General features: G+C 34.0%; 1 long non-coding RNA gene across 2 annotated transcripts in view; it reads right to left on the reverse strand.

Moving 5' to 3' along the window:
• Positions 1-3,117: 3,117 nt before the first annotated feature.
• The window catches only part of LOC118183234 (uncharacterized), an 83,646-nt gene continuing 66,642 nt past the window's right edge, over positions 3,118-20,121 (reverse strand). For both annotated transcript variants that reach the window (XR_015041099.1, XR_004757204.2), the window contains exon 2: positions 3,118-3,435. This is a non-coding gene — a long non-coding RNA (uncharacterized LOC118183234). The remainder of the gene's footprint in view (positions 3,436-20,121) is intronic.

The following is a 20,121-nucleotide window of genomic DNA, read 5'->3' on the forward strand; positions in this document are numbered from 1 at the left end:
ATTTGTTTCTTTATATTACCAGAACTATTGGTCATTTTCAAATATCATCGTTTAAGACGATGCTAAGTACGAAAGAGTTCATTGTACTGTTTACTTTCAGAGGTGTTCGTCTTAGGAAGGTATTCATGAGAGGGTTCAAGGTATATTAGTTACTAATCTAGGGATTATCAAATTTTAAGAAAGTAAAATGTTCGAAAACATACAAGAATTGACAAACACTACTGCTCCAAACGATTTGTGTCTTCTAGGAACACGGTTGCCTTAGAAAGGTGATATCCAGTTCCAATTTTCGTTTATGTTCTAAGAGACACTCGTCTGTATCAAATGTCGTCGTCTGTGGAAGCTGGTGGCTATGAAAGATTTCTCCGCATTTTAAATTTATAATTTAAGCATTTATATAACTTTCTTCAGCAGTTTAATACTATTTGCAATCTCATAGCGACAACTCATTTAAGAACATGAAGTAACTAATGTTTTAAAAAACATAAATAAACACTGGTATTGAATATGCACAGACGATCAAAAATCATCTGGATCCGTGGATGATCTTCTTAGAGATGGCTCTTGGTACATGCATAATGAAGATAACTAATAAAACTTTTTATTTAGAAAAATGTTTCTACAGTAAAATCTCCTTAACTTGAACATCCACAGTTCCAGCTGACTTTAAGTCATTTGTGAATATAATTCCTTAGAATAATAATGCCCATTATTGATGGTTATTAATGTTCTTATAATAAATAATGGCCAATCTGATCGGCGGTCCTTGAAGATCGTCCCTTTTTTTTTAAATTCCTATTATTAGCTCACACTCTCCCTATATCATGTTAAAATTTTCAATCGTTAATAAAATACTTTTTATTCATCCACTCAAGTTCAAATACATTTTTTTAAACTTGTAGTGGATGACACTTGATGCTAATACAGTTTTTTTTCACATATTAATTTTTTAAAATTTTTAATTAAGAATATTTTTTGTTGTTGACCTAAGTAGGAATTGGCTTTAACTTTTTTATTTAATTAATTATTAATTAATTAATTTTCAATCGTTAATAAAATATTTTTTATTCATCCACTCAAGTTCAAATACAATTTTTTCAACTTGTAGTGAATAAATAACACTTGATGTTGATACAGTTTTTTCACATATTAAATTTTTTTTAATTTTTAATTTAAATGTTTTTTTTTAATTTTAAAATTTTTTCTTTTTTGACCTGAGTAGGAATTGACTGAGTAGGATTTTTTTTATTACTTGTTTAATACGCATACCTCATATAACTTAAGATACCTTTATCATTTTCAATGATCATACTGAGCATATTTCATCTGAAAATAAAATCACAGTGCATCTTCTCGTGGAGCCACCTTTTTAGAATTGACCATTTTTTCTGAGAACATACACAAACATCAGTATACGACACCGTTTCTCTTAAAAGAACACTAATGGATATCATTTCTCTTTTCCTGTGTACACAGGGTGGGTTTCCTCTGGACACAGGGTCTTCACAGGAGATTATAATCCTCTGGAACCGTGGTGGGACGTGCTAGAAAGGCTTTGTGTTATTAATATTTTCTATAAATAATTGGTTGGGCACCTGACAAACTGAATGAATGTATAATTGGTTGGACAACTTAAAAACTTAAAAGTATAATTTGTGTATCCCTAGGAACCAAGCATACAAATTTTTAAAAGTGCATGAATTTCGCAAAGAGTAAGAAACTAAGATTAATTTTCATCAAGTAAGCCTTCTCTTCTAACAATTAGTCCTCGGGAAAACGCTTATATCAGCGGCGGGAGTTAAGAAGCGAAAACCCCATCTTCCTTCTTTACCTATCAGGCCTACCAGCGGTCGAGAGGCAAAACCGCTGATTCATGTAGTTCGACCCGGATTCAAATCCCGAGAAATGGGCTGGTTGCATGGGAGCTTTCCTGAGTTTGCCTAAATGCAACGTGAATACGTGGGAATTTCCATAAGAAAGGCCTCTGGGAAGGTATCCCTGCCCACAGATAGATAACTGTCGTGTGCTTCGCCACCAAATTTACCAAAATTACCAAAATTACCAAAATTACCAAATTTACCAAAATTACCAAAGCAACAACCTTGTGTTTGGCATAGGTTTTAGTCAAGATTTCAAGGGCATCGATTTCAAGGGCGAACAGGTATAAGTCCCTGTTCATCACGCAGATTTCTTTGCTTGTGATGAAGAGGGACCTGTACCTATATGCCCTCGAAATCGGTATAGAGTCTTGACTAAAATCTACCCCAAACACAAGGTTCTTGCTTTGGTAATTTTATGTTTTACTTTGCTGTGTTTCTCTTCTTCCTTAAGTCAATCTACATCCATCAGAGAACAGGTATTACGGTCTTTTAGAAAAACTCGTCTAGGTACAGAAGTGCATTCTCCACGAAAACTGAAATTGTGAACTTTACAAGTCATTTAGAACTTTGTGAACTTTATTTGTTGTTTAAAACTTTAAGTTGTATTTAATATTGCAAAATTCCCATTTTTCAAAATGGGGAGAATGTTGAAAATGAATACTATTACATCGCTTTAAATTTATATTTTGTAAAATGACGGCGAAAATATTGCTTACTTGGAATAATATTTCTTTTTAAAATGGGAATTGAATTCTAAATGTTGAATAAAGATATGATCTTGTCCATGCTACATTTAATATTTATTTTACAGTCAAAAACCGTGGTATTTAAAACCTAAGAAGTGAAATTTTATTATTCAGGGGCCATTTCGACACAGCAGTTAGCATGTTTTCATACGCATGTGAATAGTTTACAGGATCTTACCGAGTTCCTCCTAATCTCGCTATCTACTACCGCGCGTTGTTTATGGTAATATTCTGGATATTAATATGTAATCACATTAATGTGATTGGATTACCTACAAGGAAGAGGGTAAACTGCAATGAACATTCTCGCTGCATCCATCTCTGATCTGACCAGTAGTTCTGAGAATGTAAGTAAAAATGCGTATTAATCATCATTACTGTCTAGAGCTATCTAGCACTGTGGGTAGGAGAAAATTCACAGCAATATGAAAATGGAGATAGGATAGTTAGAACAAAACAAGAGAATTAGAAATGAATTTTCAAAAAATATGAAAATTTCAAAAGTTTTACTAGTAACTTTTTCTGCTCTCATTTCAAAGATTTACATTGCAGAACAAGAAAGTGTGTGAGAAATAATGCATTTGTGCTCTCAGAAACCATAGCCTTCAGAAATTTCATTGCATTTGGTTTGTTAAAAGTTCTTAATTTTTTTTGTCTTGAAGCATTTGTCCTTTTAATAAATTTTCACTTTTAGATCGCTGTTTCACATTTCGTTTAATCTCCAGATCCTGCTTTTCACTTTGTCAATCACATTCGGATTTTCTATTTTATGATCCGCTCGCTGTTCTCCTTCCAGCCTCCATATTCACCTAGAGAAGTTAAAACGAAAACTAATTATCATGGTTAAGTTTATCAAAAAAAATCTGATGTGTACACCACATGACTTCCTTGTACGGAATATTAAATTATACGCATTTTTTCTTGCATTTCATTTAAACTTATTGGATTGAATTAAATCTACTTCGCCGACAGCGCATAAAACACAATAGAATAAATGCATTCTTTAAAATTCACTCTAGTATTTGTTTACCATAGCGACACCCTGGCGCTAGATTCACTTAACAGTATTAATAATTATATAACAGTTAACTTATATATTTTGTTCATGTTATAACTCATAATGCACAAAATTTATATCATTTAAAGAATAGAATTATCTAATCGTTGCCACATGTTATATTCAAATACTCTAATAAAGCTAGAATGATGTATAAAAGAAATTAAGCAAACAAAACAAAAAAGAAACAGCTTTTTACAGACGATTTAGTATTTCTCATTCAATTAATTCAGTTCTCACTTCGCAAGAAGGCAAAAATACATAAAAACTCAAAATATCTATATTAAAAATTAAGAAGTAAATCTTAAACACTTATTTCCTCGAAAAAATTCCAGAAAGAATTAAGCATGATTTAATTGGCAATAATAAATGAATGCGTTATCTTTGTTGTTGCGAAGCTAAGTTTCTCTAGATTGGCAACAAATCCACTAGTCTCCTGTTTCAAATGTAAATATCAATGGCCGCCATTAAAAAAAGGCTTAGCAGCACTGAGACAACTTTAAAATTGTTGATAATTCTAAAAATATTTCATACAGATTTACTAAAGGCATAAAAACCTTAACCGGAAGTTAAAAACAACATAATACAATCATTTTTAAAGCAAAAAATGTACAATTTACAAACATATAAGAGAAAAGAAACTGAGATCACTGAGCCGGGTAACAGAGTGGATATATATATAAATATATTTATATACGTTTGGTGCAGCCGATTGCAACCAAAATACGAGGTGCAAATCTACATGTTATAGCAGTCCTATATACAAAATTTCAACGTCCTGAGACTACTCCCTTTTGAGTTATGCGAGATACGTACTTACGCACGTAAGTACATACGTTCGTACAGACGCCACGAAAAATTCTCTTCAGAATTAATTTTAAAGCAGTTTTATAATTTTTTTGAAGGAAAAGAGTATTTTATTCTGCCCTTACGTATACAGATATCACGCAAAAACATCGTTAAATTGCATTCGATAGCGGTCAAAATGGATATTTTCCTTGAAATATGCTGCCTCAAACTTTTCGCGATTACAATACTTCCTTTTTACTTCGTACAAGGAAGTAAAATGTTAGAGGTGGGAAAGAGACATACATCCCGTCACGCTTTATCATTTCTTGGCAATTGGTTTCGTTGCTTAGGTGACCAAGCACGTTATTTCAAAACCGCTTCTCTTACAGGCACAAATTCTGATGTTTGAATTGTCTGATGTCGTGTTGGAAGGTGCAATATTTTACACGCTGTTTCAACAGCATTAGTGTTAAAATTTTGACAGGACTCTGCTGTGGCTTGGAATTAGTATTTTTGAAGTTTTTAAAAGCAGTCACAATTCCAGTGGAAAAATACCAACGAAATACGAAGTCCTAAAATAAATGAGGGTCCCGAAACACCTATATTTTGAAATGAATCGCTATATGAACAGAACGTTCTACTATTCGAACAACATTTCTTTTAGCTACGTGTAAGACTGATGTTGATACAAGTGACTAAAGCTGTGGTAATCAAATTGTTGGCTTAAAAAAACTCATAAAACTCATTTTTACTTCCTTGTACGATGTAAAAAGGAAGTATTGTGATCGCGAAAAGTTTCAGGCAGCATATTTCAACGAAAATATCATTTTGACCGCTATCGAATGCAATTTAACGATGTCTTTGCGTGATATCTGTACGTAAGAACAGAATAAAATACTCTTTTCCTTCAAAAAAATTATAAAACTGCTTTAAAATTAATTCTGAAGAGAATTTTTCGTGGCGTCTGTACGAACGTATGTACGTACGTGCGTAGGTACGTACGTTTGTACGTACGTACGTATCTCGCATAACTCAAAAACGAGTAGCCTCAGAACGTTGAAATTTTGTATATAGGACTGCTATAACATGTAGATTTGCACCTCGTATTTTGGTCGCAATCGGCCGCACCAAACGTATATAAATATATTTATATATATATCCACTCTGATACCCGGCTCAGTGATCTCAGTTTCTTTACTCTTGCATGTTTGTAAATTGTACATCTTTTGCTTTAAAAATGATTGTATTATGTTGTTTTTATCTTCCGGTTACGGTTTTTATGCCTTTAGTAAATCTGTATGCAATATTTTTAGAATTATCAACAATTTTAAAGTTGTCTAAGTGCCGCTAAGCCTTTTTTAATGACGGCCATTGATGTTTAACTTTTGAAACAGGAGACTAGTGGATTTGTTGCCAATCTAGAGAAACTTAGCTTGGCAACAACAAAGATAACGCATTCATTTATTATTGCCAATTAAATCATGTTTAATTCTTTCTGGAATTTTTTCAAGAAAATAAGTGTTTAAGATTTACTTCGTAATTTTTAATATAGATATTTAGAGTTTTTATGTATTTTTGCCTTTTCGCGAAGCGAGAACTGAATTAATTAAATGAGAAATACTCAATCGTCTGTGAAAAACTGTTTCTTTTTTGTTTTGTTTGCTTAATTTCTTTTATACATCATTCTAGCTTTATTATAGTATTTGAATAGAACATGTGGCAACGATTAGATAATTCTATTCTTTAAATGATATAAATTTTGTGCATTATGAGTTATAATATGAACGAATGTTATATAATTATTGGATTATATAACAGTTAACTTAGTTTCCGTTACATAATTATTAATACTGTTAAGTGAATCTAGCGCCAGAGTGTCGCTATGGTAAACAAATACTAGAGTGAATTTTAAAGAATGTATTTATTCTATTGTGTTTTATGCGCTGTCGGCGAAGTAGATTTAATTCAATCCAATAAGTTTAAATGAAATGCAAGAAAAAAATGCGTATAATTATTATTCCAATTTAATATTCCAATACAAGGAAGTCATGTGGTGTACACATCAGATTTTTTTTAAACATTTTATGTGAAAAAAATTAAAAGAAAATTCTTACTTCATTACAGCTGATCTCCTTTATATTATTTTAGATATCAATAGTAATAGAAATCAAAATACATGTAATTTATTACCTTAGACCTTTCAGTTTCGAGTCACATGAAATTCAAAAGTTCCTGCTAGTTTTCATTTTCACTTGTGCAAGAGCACATGAACTACTAAATGCAGATTGAAGACCACTGCACTAAAACCATGTTCGCTTTCCCCGGAAATGAGCAGGCAGAGTTAATATTTGGAGAATTAAAACGACCCACCTATAAATCGGAATAGTATTCTTTCAAGGAAGGAGAATATTTATGAAATGATTTGAGAATGGGTAAATTTTTTGCTCAATTAAAATGTTATTGAATGGAAAGAAGGAGAATTTATAGATGAGATAATTTCCATATTTTCCAATAAATGCGAATGAGAACATTTCAGTTATTTTTATTCCATCAGAAAAATCTGGAATTGCAACTCTGAACTGTAAAATGATGAAAAATGTTCGAATTCCAATATTTCGAAATCGTTAATATGTTATGCTATGTTAAAATGTTATAAATAAATAACAGACGATTTAGTATTTCTCATTCAATTAATTCAGTTCTCACTTCGCGAGAAGGCAAAAATACATAAAAACTCAAAATATCTATATTAAAAATTAAGAAGTAAATCTTAAACACTTATTTCCTCGAAAAAATTCCAGAAAGAATTAAGCATGATTTAATTGGCAATAATAAATGAATACGTTATCTTTGTTGTTGCTAAGCTAAGTTTCTCTAGATTGGCAACAAATCCACTAGTCTCCTGTTTCAAATGTAAACATCAATGGCCGCCATTAAAAAAAGGCTTAGCGGCACTGAGACAACTTTAAAATTGTTGATAATTCTAAAAATATTTCATACAGATTTACTAAAGGCATAAAAACCTTAACCGTTAATATGTTATAAATTTACCCATTCTCAAATCATTCCATAAATATTCTCCTTCCTTGAAAGAATACTATTCCGATTTATAGGTGGGTCGTTTCAATTCTCTAAATATTAACTCTCCCTGCTCATTTCCAGAGAAAGCAAACATGGTTTTAGTGCAGTGGTCATTGCATACTATGTAAGATAAGGAAGAAGCGAGGTAAAATTCTAACTTTAACTTGTACCTTAAAGTTTTCTTTTTAATTCGATAATTTCTCTTTTTGATTTTAAACCTAGTAATATGCTTATAATAAATCGTTCTAAACTATTATTTCAAAATCTTCTAAATTTTTATTTAAAAATTAATCCCTATCATATGATTCTTATGCAAAAACTTATGACGCATATGTGATAAAATTAAAACCAAAACTTTTGTAGAAAGAATTATTTAATTTCTTGTTTCCATTAATTTATATAATAAATTATTTTTTTCTTTTTAGTTTATTGATGATTTTATGAGCTTTAAATAAAAGCTTGTAAGAGATTATTTTAAGTTTCTAACAGTTATTTTAATTTTTAAACATACTTTATTTCCATTCTCGTTTCCCACCTACTATTCCCAGCCATAATAAGTTTTTAGTACCGCGTATCATGTAAATGAGGTAGAAAGAGTATTTAAAAGAAGGTTTCGCTTACTTCAGGAGAAGAGCATAGGAGTCATCAGTGGTGCGTGTCTGCCGTCAGGCTGCTTCGTTCTTTAAAGCCGACTACGATTGGCCGTATTGTATGTGGCTGCTGATATTCGCCGGTTAATTTAATTCAAGGCCAAATACGTTAGATAATTTTGTACAGCTTCGGCTAAGTTAAGTTCAGATTAACATTAGATTAGTTTCTTATTTTCTTATATTGATTTAATGCCCAAGTGGAGGCTTTTCTATAAGCCCGAGAAAGGGGCCATCTGTATTCTTAGTTTGAGATAATAAAGGGTGAGGTTAACCCTTCTCTGGACTTTGTCGTTTATACACTTGGACTCAGCGATAAGTCGCTACATAATTCAACTAGGTTTCTTCGAAGTCAAGCATACATAAAGTAGCTAGAAACATTAAAAGCTTGTTATAAAAGCTTTTTAGCCCAAATGGGAGTTAACCTAGAAAGGCTACATTGACTACCAATAAGTATTTGGACACCTGTGATAGAAAAGAAAAACTAACTTAATTCAAAATCAATAGTTGGTAGAGCCTCCACGAGAGGTAATTACAGCGTGGACACTCCGGGCCATACTTTCCACAAGTCTTTGTATGACAGCTAGTGGTATTTTCTTCCACTCGGCTTGGAGAAGACATAGAAGTTTCTTCACCGATTTTGCACGGGTAGTGCACCCCTGAATTCGGCGATGCAACTCGTTCCAGAGGTTTTCGATAGGGTTCAGGTCTAGACTCTCGGCAGGCCAGTCCTTTCGATGAACTCCATTGGCACCATACCAAGCCTTGGTTAACGTGGAAACATGACAACTGGCATTGTCGTCCTGAAAGTAACAGGGGTGCAACCCGTAAAACTGTCACAACGTAGGAAGCACACTGTCATCCAAAATAGTGCAGTAGGCATCGGAGTTGAGCTTGCCATGAATGGGGACCAAGGGTCCCAGCCCATACCAGGAGAAACACCCCCAGACCATAATTCCACCTCCGCCGAACTTGACTGTTGGCACAATGCATTCTAGCAGGAGACGTTCTCCAGGTAGACGCCAGACACAGACCCTGCCATCCGAACGGTAAAGGGTGAACCTTGACTCGTCACTCCAAAGAACCCGTTTCCACTGATCTACGGTCCAATTTCGATCTGCTTTTGGACTTTGTGATCAAGGGCTTATGGGCAGCAACACGACCGTGAAAACCAAGCAGATGTGCTTCCTTACGGATGGTATTCATTGAAAAAATACTTCCGGATGCCTGTTGAAACTCCTCGCAGATGAGGGCCATCGGTTGGGTGCGGTTCTTCCGAATTTCTCTGGACAGCACCCGTCGGTCTCTATCTCCCAGTTTCGCTGGTCTGCCGACTCGGGACACATTCGGACAATCACCGCTCACCTTCCACTTCTTAATCACATAGGCCACTGTCGATTTTGGGTACTTCAGATCGCTAGATATGTCCCTTAAGGATCGGCCACATATGTCACACCCGATAATTATACCTTTCTCGAAATCAGAGAGCTCCGAACTGCGAGGCATCTTGCATGCGACTAAAGCCGATGCTGTTTCCTACACGATATATACCGGCGGAGTCTGTGACGTACCTTAGGACCGCCGATATTGTCATTTGCATAAGTGTCCAAATACTTATTGGTAGTCAGTGTATTAGTCTCGTTTCGGGTCGAAACGCCTTAAATGTCCGAATGACTATTCAGATTGTTGCCACCAAATATTATTGCCCTGTATTATATTTAAAGAAACTAAATAATGACGAATCTGCAAGAAACATACATACATGCATGTATGTATGTTTCTTGCATTGTGAAAAAACAACGGTCATCAAATTCTGAATGACATAGTCCTGCACCCGAACATGGATACCTGGAAGCTCGAATTTTGAATCGAGAATTTCTTTTATTGTCTATTTCATATTTCGTAAAACTTTAATGAATTTTTGATTAAAAAAAATCAACAATTTCAAAGTGAGCACTGGCAACACTGTAAGGGATAAAACATTTATAAAATAAAAAATATATATGAAATAAAACATTATTTCCAACTGAAATTCTAAAGATATGCTGTTTTTAAATATTTTTAGCCTAAATGCTCTTGAAACGTGTATGTGCCTATAAATGAGGGGAAAAAAATGTTTGGGCGCAATATAAAATCTGAAAGCTTTCATTTTTTTTAATTACGATTTCTATATGAATGATGCTTAAAATAAAGATGCGTATTCAATAGCCATAGCTGAATCTAACTGAAAAACATCTCCAACAGAGTTTCCATCTATACGACAGCTTCCAAGATTTTTCTTATTGTGGACATGTAACACAGATCTTAAGAAGGCAGCGGAAGAAAAAAAAAAAAAAAAAAAAAAGACTAGAAAGTAGAATTCTTTTCTAATATAATTACTGAAACGAAATTGTATCGTTTTTTTTTTTTTTTTTTTTTTTTTTTTCCCCATTCACTGTATATAAGTGATACGATTTGACTTTTTACCCTATTAGTTCAAAAGGAAGTCTGCCTTTATTAACGACTAACTTATGCAGCAGCTCTTGATATTTGGCTTTACAACGCAAGATTTGACGAGATCCTAAGCTATTTGAGATATAGGGCCCTTTATGAGGGATATAAGTCAATTTTTTTATATGGGATATGGTACAATTTTTGGGAGGGGCCCCCAAGAAAGTGGGGGCCCTATACCTCAAATAGGATATAGGCTATTTGAGATATAGGGCTTATGTATAAGTCCGGCACTGTTATAATATAATCCCAATATGTGCAGCTTATACATGAATCCGGCACTGTTACAACGAAATCTATTTATATCAATAAATTTGTTTACGTTGTGAAACTCATTGTCACGACTTCCATAGCTCTAGAAAGGCGTTTTCCCAATCAGAAAAGCAATATTCATCATTCTTAATCATCTTGTTGTGATCGTCTCCCTAAGATGGCCATCTCTGAAAATGACTAGTATTTTTGAAAACAAAGATAAACATCGATATCTTTGTTTTCAAAGATATCGATGTTTATCTTTCATAGATGTCGATTCGCTCTCTGTAGAAAGAATTCCGTTCATTTGAAATCTTGGTTACAGTCGTTTCATTTAGATAAATATTTGCAGTCGTTTCATTGGATAAATATTTGCGTCGTTTGGTCAGCTGCAAACTATAATTTACTCTCATTATAAACCATCAGGAATTATTACATTTTGGTTGTATTATAAATTAATTAAAGGCAATTAAATGTTCTCAAAAATACTTATTTTCCACGAGTAGAAAAAACATCAAGAAGTCTCAGTAACCCTTTGAAACAGGAAGAACTCTATTTCTCAAGAAAGAAGCCCCAAGTTCTCCAGATAATTTCCGGACAAACACCTTTCTGTAAAGGTTTCTTGGAAAAATCTTTTATCGGGTCAATATTTAAAATCGGCGACTCCTTGGTCACGTGTACGTGATGAGTAGTCATGGCAACCGAATTTTCCCTCTCTCCGCTCCTTTTAGCGGGAGAAAGCAATAAAAAGTTCAGTCTGTTCTATTGATTTTTTGGGGGTGGCTGTGGATTCTTGGGATCGGGGATATGAAGAGAAATGGACAATTTCGCCTTTTAAGCTTAAAACTGGATCTTGCTTTTATTTGAAATCGCATATATTTGAAATCTTAAGAGTTCTTTTATATTTTAGGGCAAAAACGGAACTGACGCGGGATAATAACGCTTTATTTATTTACATCGCTACAAAATTCAAATTCAAATTTTAAATGTAACTTTGTGAAATTTAAAGTATGTCTTTATTAAAAATAGAATACTATATACTGAAAGTAGTGAAATATTAAGTACTTAAAATGTAAAATTTTAATTACGGAAAAAAAGTCATGATAGAATTTGGGTCAAAGTCACTTTCGCCTTTGTTCGGGTAAAAGAAAAGTGCAGAGAATCTTCTCTCAAACGACCATCCACGTTTCCAGATGCTTCGATTTTTTGCTGAGGTAACTATCTTAAGGGTACTCATACACCTTAAACCCCTTGTGATCTCCGAATATGTGACTGTTGCAAGAATTGGGATATTTTATTTATTTTAAAAGCAATTACTTCCAACTTTTTACAGCTGACTACATAATATAGCTGCTTTGGAAATAAGTAACCAGAAAGTTTGTGTTGCCACAAATATTTTTGTAATTTAATACTCTTTGTGACAAAATATTTCGCCGTGTTTCCACCTTGCGCGCAGGATATTTTAAAAATGGCTAATGGTACATACTTGAAATTCGATGGAATTCTTTATATTGGCACTACTTTCTAACTGAACCAACAATATTGAAAAATTGTATGGACGAAAACATTAAAAATTTTGTTAATAAAATTCATTTTATAAACTTAACTCAAGATAAAATAAAAATTGAACATGAAATTTTTAGAATTTTAGGTTCACAGTAGTTTCCAAATGTTATAAAAGCTATATATTAAATATGGAATTAAATTATGAAACAGAATGTTTTAAACTGTGCGCGCAAGTTGGAAACATGACGAAAAATGTTGTCACAAAGCGGATTAAATTATAAAAATATTTGTGGCAACACAAACTTTCTGATTACTATTTCAGAAAGCAGCTATATTATGTAGTCAGCTGTAAAAATTTCGTAGTAATTGCTTTTAAAATAAATAATTTATCCCAATTCTTGCAACAGTCACCTATTAGAACATCTTATGGGTTTTAAGGTGTATGAGTCCCCTTAAGAAGGTTACCTCAGCAAGACTATTAGGACTATTAGGCAATTTATTTTGGAGCAGGAGATGTAAAAAATGTGCTCTTGCCGAAATTCGAAGTTCAGACCTTCAAGTTAATACTAGTCGGATGAACTTTCCAGTTACGGGTACAGGTTGAAGCAAGGACAGCAGTTGTGCGTTCCTGTAGGTAAATATAAAGTATTGCTGGTTCTTGTTGCCACAGTTTTAAGGGACAACACCCAGTTACTCCACTGGGAAAACTAGATCCAGTACGCTTAGCTATCATAAAATGTAACTAGATAAGTTATCATAAAATGTAACTAGATCTACCTAAATGTTGTTCCTCGCGACTTCTTGCACAGGAGATAAAGCCTACCCTTTTCTTTCCAACATTTTAAATACACTTGTTCACCCTACTTCATTTACATTCTGACGAAGAAACGCGAGGCGAACTTGTAGAGACATTAGGTTTTTCTCGAAGCAGTAGATGTGAAAAATGAGGAACGCCTTCGCCGGGAATCGAACCACAAACCTCTCGAATACGCGCCCAGCGTGCTGACCACTACACTACGAAGGCCTGCTAAGAAGGCGGAAGAAAATAAAACTAAAAGAATTGAGAATAAACTAAATTGAGAAAAGGCTCACAAAATAAAATAACTGTTAGTGTAAGGGGGTCGTTTTGGATGGGGTGATAAAAGAGTCTTTTATAGTGTAACAATTTATTAACGGGTTTAAGTTACACACAGACATCACATTTAATTTTAAGAATATTACAGAGCAAGAATCTGATACAACCTAACAGGTTCATCGCTTGGCTTTTACTGAAGTATTTGTCTCGCTACTCACCAGAGGACACCTCGTTGCTACAGTTAGTCCAACATAGTTTACATTAATAGCAGAGTTTATATTAAAGAATTGGTTACTTTAGTAAAAATAAACAGAACCCCACAGAACAGCTTATAAAATTAAACTTTTTTTTTTCGTATATACTGTGTCAAAAATCCTAATACTCTCTAATATCTTAGGAAGTTAGGTTTATTTCTTCATGGCAAAGCACTCCAGATCTGCAAGACAAATCTAGTAAAGGTAACAATATTAAAGTTAATTAATTAAGTTTTTTCGGTGGTTTAGGTTTAAAACAATAGATGATAAAAGTCAAACTTTAGAAACAAAACAACAATTTATTTACAGGTTTAAGTTACTGTAGCCCACCAACGTCCGAGCGGCAAAAACCGCTGAACACTGGTAGTTCGGCCCGGGGTACGAGTCCCGGCGAACGAGCTGGCTGAATGGGCGTTTTCGTGTTTTTCCCATGTGAAATGTGGATACGAGCCAGTTTCCCTTAAAAAGACCTCCCCGGGAAATCTCTCCCTTTTCGTGTGGTACCTAAGGGCGGAGTACGTAATAAGTAAAAAAAAAGCTACTGAAATAGAGCATAAATGCTCTCTGGCCGATACTTATTAGGTCAGACGGCTCTCTTTCAAACATTCTATACATCTAGTTACGGTTCATAATTTTAACTCGAAGAAATAGGGAAGTTAGAGCGCCCTCTATAGGCGTTTCATAACATGCCTAAAGGAAGAGATGCATTCGTGGAGGATTTTTTAAGGGAAACTGGCTCGTATACACGTTACACATGGGAAAACTACGAAAACGCCCATGCAGCCGATCTGTTCTCCGGAATTCGAACACCAAACCAAACTACCATAGTTGAGCGACTTTGCCACTCGGCTGCTGGTAGGCAATACCTTAAGCAGATGATGTTCAGTACCCATGTTTATTTATGTTCTAAGATGTACTTATCACTTTTACGGGTGAAAGTCTACATGAAATGATTGCTATAATTCTCAGCAGTTAAACATGATACTGAACAGTACTTTTATGTATCGAAATTCTAAAAATCATCTGAAAACGAAAACTTATTAGAGAAACTGAACTGTATTTGTCTTCCCATTTCATTATCCGAATTGTGGTAAATAAAGGTTAAGCGGAATTTTAGTGTATCGCTGAATGTCTTGAACAAATGCAATGAAGCCTTTATTGTCTTTTCTAGATGACTATCTTTGCTTCCAGATCATTTTGGTCTTCTGTATAAGTGACGCTCAGTACTGATATTTGATATGTATCAGAAATATTTATTACTTTCAGAGGGGGTTATTTTAAGAAGCTCGATTTAGAATTTACGTATTAACGCAGCTACCATAGGAAACCATAGTAATACCATTACGTATTAGCGCAGCTACCATAGCAGCTACCATAGTAATAGTACCATAGTAAACTACCATAGTACCATAGTAAACAGCTACCATAGTAACCATAGTAATTAGCGTAGCTACCATAGTAAAGTACCATAGTACCATAGCAGCAACCAAAATTTTCACAGTGCTCCAATTCTGGCAACTATGCACATAACAACAATTCGATATTAATAAACAGTGTTGCCATTGTTTTTATGCATTGTATTTTCTTGTATTCTATGTTCTAACAATTTTCACAAATTAACACTAGTTAAAATATACGCATGGGGGATATGCCTGCATTAGAAGAAACTGCGCCAAAATTTTGCAGGAACACAGTATTTTGCTGCAAAATTGCTGAAGAAAGCAATTGCTTGAACTTCTAAAATTCCATATATAAAAATATATATGTAATACGATGTATATAATAAATAAATTTTTGCAATCATAAGTCAACATTCTTTTCTTCTCTAAAAAGATAGCCAACCAAGGTGGTTTCTCAAATATGTAAGGAACCAAATGACATTTAATTATTCATTTAGAAAGGAAGCCACCTCAGTTCTCTTAAACTAGCCTTTTTCTGCCCCACCTTTTTTTTTTTTTTCCTTTTTGTTTGGCGCAGATGAAGAGACTGTAGAGACTATTTAGCCACCCCTTTTTTTTTATTTTTTTAAATTTATTTTTTATGAAGTGTGGAAATACGAGAAACCGAGCGATACTCTCGCCAGGATTCCAGTAGGACCTCCAGACCCCTAGCCTTAGATACTCCCAATTACACTGCGAAGACACTCAGTAAGGAGTGAGAAAATACCTTACACTCCCCTTCCCCTACTTAAAAGACGAGTTGAGACCCAGTCGTCAAATCCTGGTGGTGACGAATTATCATCGTCCACCACAGTTTTAGTTTGGACGCCACTGCAGAGTCATTTTGATATTTTAGAGCCGGGAAACATCAGACAGCATTTGCCAGGATTCGAAATTCATACCATCTGATTACTAGTCGGACGTGCTTCCCAATTACACCACGAAGGCGCGTGGTAAGAAGGGAAAAAATAATTTCCAACATGCAGTGGAAGTTCCCTGATACGGCACTGGTTTACTGTTGACTTTGGCTGTTCAATAGTGTTTATTTATACTCTAAGAAATACTAGTCATTTTCAAAGACTAGATTGCTGGCAGATATGAGAGGTTTCGATCATAAAATCATTCATAAATCCTACAAAAGAGTTCGAAATATATGTAAATTAATTAACAAAATGCTTTATTTTAATTTCCTAGAAAGAAATGTAAAGAATATCTTAATTCTCATAGTGTTTATTAAATCTTCCTGGTGCTTCTATTTCTTCCTTCAGCTCTACCAAAAGAGTAAATAAAATGGCTATAGCGAGTGGAAGTGTAAGTTGGAAATAGAGAAAATCTAGCCACGGGAAGCAGAATGCTACTTCTTTCGGGATCTTCGTATCAATTGTCCACGTAGATTCTGATGAATGCTTTGTGATTTTTACCCATGTTTAGTATGAATACAGAAGTTTGAAAGCCCCAACGTATCCCTTTCCTTACGTATATAGGCCTTTTGTTATTAGCTACATTCAAATAACCAAACCTGACTTGATGAGTGCAATCTGTCTCTTTGCTTTTGCTATTTATAGTACTAACTAGAGTTAGAAGTGGCGTATTTTAGGAGCTCAGTTGCGAGGTACTACATGTACTGCTGCCGCCTAACCGATATGGTGGTTAGCTTCGCTGACTGCCGTGCCGAAGGGCCCGGGTTCAAATCCCGGTGAAGGCATGGATGTTTGTAAATGTATAGTGTCGGTGCGGCATGGCAGCACTCTAAATAAACGGCGAGCCGAAAGTCCTCTCGTGTGGTTTGGTGAAAGAGGAGAGGGTTGGGAGACTCTCGGACCCGTTGCCTTCCCCACGAGGTGCTCATGGAGATAGGAAAGGGAGGAGGGGCCAACCCGCGTTAAAAGTGCAGTACTGCTTTGAAGCTTGGGTCACCAGACGGGGTGTTCTTTGTTTACATTCAGAAGCTCGCTTGACAAGATTCTGATAGTATTTCGACACACGACAGTTCCATAGAAATCGAAAAAGGGACACTTTCGCATGAAAGAAACATTCATAGTGGGATGGATAATAGCAATTTGTATAGTTTAGTGACATTTACGCAAAAATCACATCTTGGTTATTTTTCGATAACTAACAACAGCGATTTTGATTATGAATTTGTTTTATAAAATTCTAAGCTGTTGCACTACGAAAATATAGATTTTAATAAAAATGTTATGCTTAAAGAATGAAAAATACCTTACGGTACATTTAAACGAAAAATATAGTGAATGCACAGAAATTAAAGATTTGCACATGCCGGAAATGAAAAATAGGAAATATGTATGGGTATTTATGCATGTGCTTGCAAAAAACATGTATCTGCCTTTGACAAAATACTTAAATATTCATTAAATTATTTATAAATGTATTTGAAATGAAGAATTTATTCAGTTATAAACAACTATGAAAGTACTGTGAAGAAATCTAATTATTAAATGTATTTAATTTATAATGATTATAAATGTTATCTAAATATATAATAAACTTAATATTGAATTGTAAACATAAACTGAAATCCTGTTGACAAATACGTTATAAAACTATATAAGCAAGAATTGTTCGCATTGGAAAGCAATCTGTTAAAAGGTATTGTAAAGCAAATGCTATGAGATACGCACTTAAGAACGTAATAAAGAGTTTTGGATTATGTATTGTTGAAATGAAGGGTAAAAAAAAAATCTGATAAGTATAATTAAAAGAATTATTCCCCTTACATTTTATAATAACTCAGTTACAAGTTTTAAATAATACTTAAAAAAAAAAAAAACTTATTTTATTCCCTTTCAGAAATGTTCAGAGAAAGTCAAGTACTATTTAATACCTATTTAATTATTAGGAATCTCTAATTTAAAATGAACCGAATAGAGCATTAATTATAAATTGACTTACATTTTTCGATTTAAAAGATGCCTCAGGAGCCAAAAAATCATGTCATATTTAAGAAAGTATTTTAGGAAGAAGCTCTATAAATAGAAAAGAAATAATGCATAATTTTAATATTAATAATACAATAAACTTTGATCTTAATTTTTGTACCTTAACCGAATAAAATCGAATTACCTCATTTTTTTTTTTTTTTTCTAATGTAATTAACGAAAACTTGTGAAAATATTTCATTCAAATTAAACCATTCTGAGAAAACTGTCCTGTGAAAAGTATAGCATTTAATTCCGTTCAGAATGAAATGTTGTTTAAAAATATGTTGTTTTCACATACTTAGGACTTTGAAGTGTTGTAGAAAAAGAAAATATATACATTTATATGTATATTTACGACGTAATTACAAAATATTTACATCCGAACGCGTCAAATCCCATAGAACTCAATGGTAAATGACCCAATGTTTTGGTCACCACGTAGGGATCGCCGGTGCTTCAGAGCAGGGTACGGGAGTAACTTGTTTAGGGCGACTCCATCTTACTTCCTACCTCCATGGGGGTGCTCTCCATTACAAATGGAGGTGGAACTGAGCTAAATTGCACTGTCACCTGTAAGGTGCTCAAGGCTGTTGCAAACGGCAGGAGTAGCTTGCGCTCCCTGCATTTTCGTGAGGATTTTCGTGGGCTTGAGCTGATGTTACTGTCAGACAAGTGAGCATAAGTAACAACAACTCTACTGCTTTATCTGCGGAAATATAAACTTGTATTTCTACAAGGCCGTGAGGAGCCGTGATTAACTTTTACTTTTTTAATTTGTTAAAAGTCGTAATACGAATAAACTTTTAGTTGTATTTTATTAATTAATGTTCTACACTGGAAGGCGTAGGATAATAGGCCTGTAGCAAAAGAAAACTGATTGAAAGCATAATTTAAGCGAAAATTAAGTTTAACATTATTCAAGAACAATCGATCTACAGAGGCTGTTCGCACATTTTTTAGACGATTTTGGTAAGCGGTAATAAAAAATCGTTTGCTGCAAAAGAAGTAATTGCTATGTTTTTAGAAGTCAAAATTATCGTCTGTGGCTTGAAAGTTTTGTTTTTATTCAAAATGGCGAATTTAACAAAGCAGTGGATCGAAGGCTACATTTACGCTCTTTCCGAAGAGAAATATGCATACTCCGTTATCCAAAAACGATGTGAGAGTCATGGTTTTTGTGATATCTAAAGCGCGGATAAGTAATATCATCAACAAGAAAGGAAAAAAACGTCAAATTGGAGCTCCAAGTGGGACAAAAATTCCAAACAAGTATCCAAGGAAAAAACGGACATCAACTATTGCAAAGGTACATTTTTTAATGTTAAAAGAAAATCCCCCTAGTCAAAGGACAGTTGCAAAATCATTAAAATGCTCGGTGTCCACTGTAAACAAAATGATAAACGTTGATTTAAATCTTAAGAAAGCGAAAAAACGCAGTGTGCATCGTCTTCTTCCAAAGCATATCGCTTAACGCAGCACACGCTGCAGAATTCTATATGAGAAACACTTATCCAAAGAAAAATGGAAAACAACTGTCACAATAGATGAAGCATGGGTGTATTTAAATGATTGTACAAAAAAAGAGCCATTTATTATCATAAAAGGGGAGAAAAAAATTTAAGTACATGGTTCAAAGAATCGAAAGAAAGTTTTTCTAAAATATTCATGATTGTTGCTGGTTTTTATTAGAACGGCAAGTTAAAAATAAAGAGAGTGCAAAAAAATGTCAAGATTAACTCCAAATACTATCAGGAACATATTTTATCGCCAATTTTTCTGAATGAAATACCATCGCTTTACCCACAGTGCCATCCATCTGTGAGACTCCATCAGGACATCAAAGCTAGCAGTCGCGCATCAAAATCCACTGTAAATTTCCTAAAAGAAATGGAACAAAAAACTAGTATCAAGGCCATACCCTTTACTGATATCCCTACTAAATCTCCCGATGTGTCACCAC

Source organism: Stegodyphus dumicola, chromosome 5 (genome assembly GCF_044657685.1).
Source record: "Stegodyphus dumicola isolate Sdum_Otavi_A_Nest chromosome 5, ASM4465768v1".
NCBI classification, from domain to species: domain Eukaryota; kingdom Metazoa; phylum Arthropoda; class Arachnida; order Araneae; family Eresidae; genus Stegodyphus; species Stegodyphus dumicola.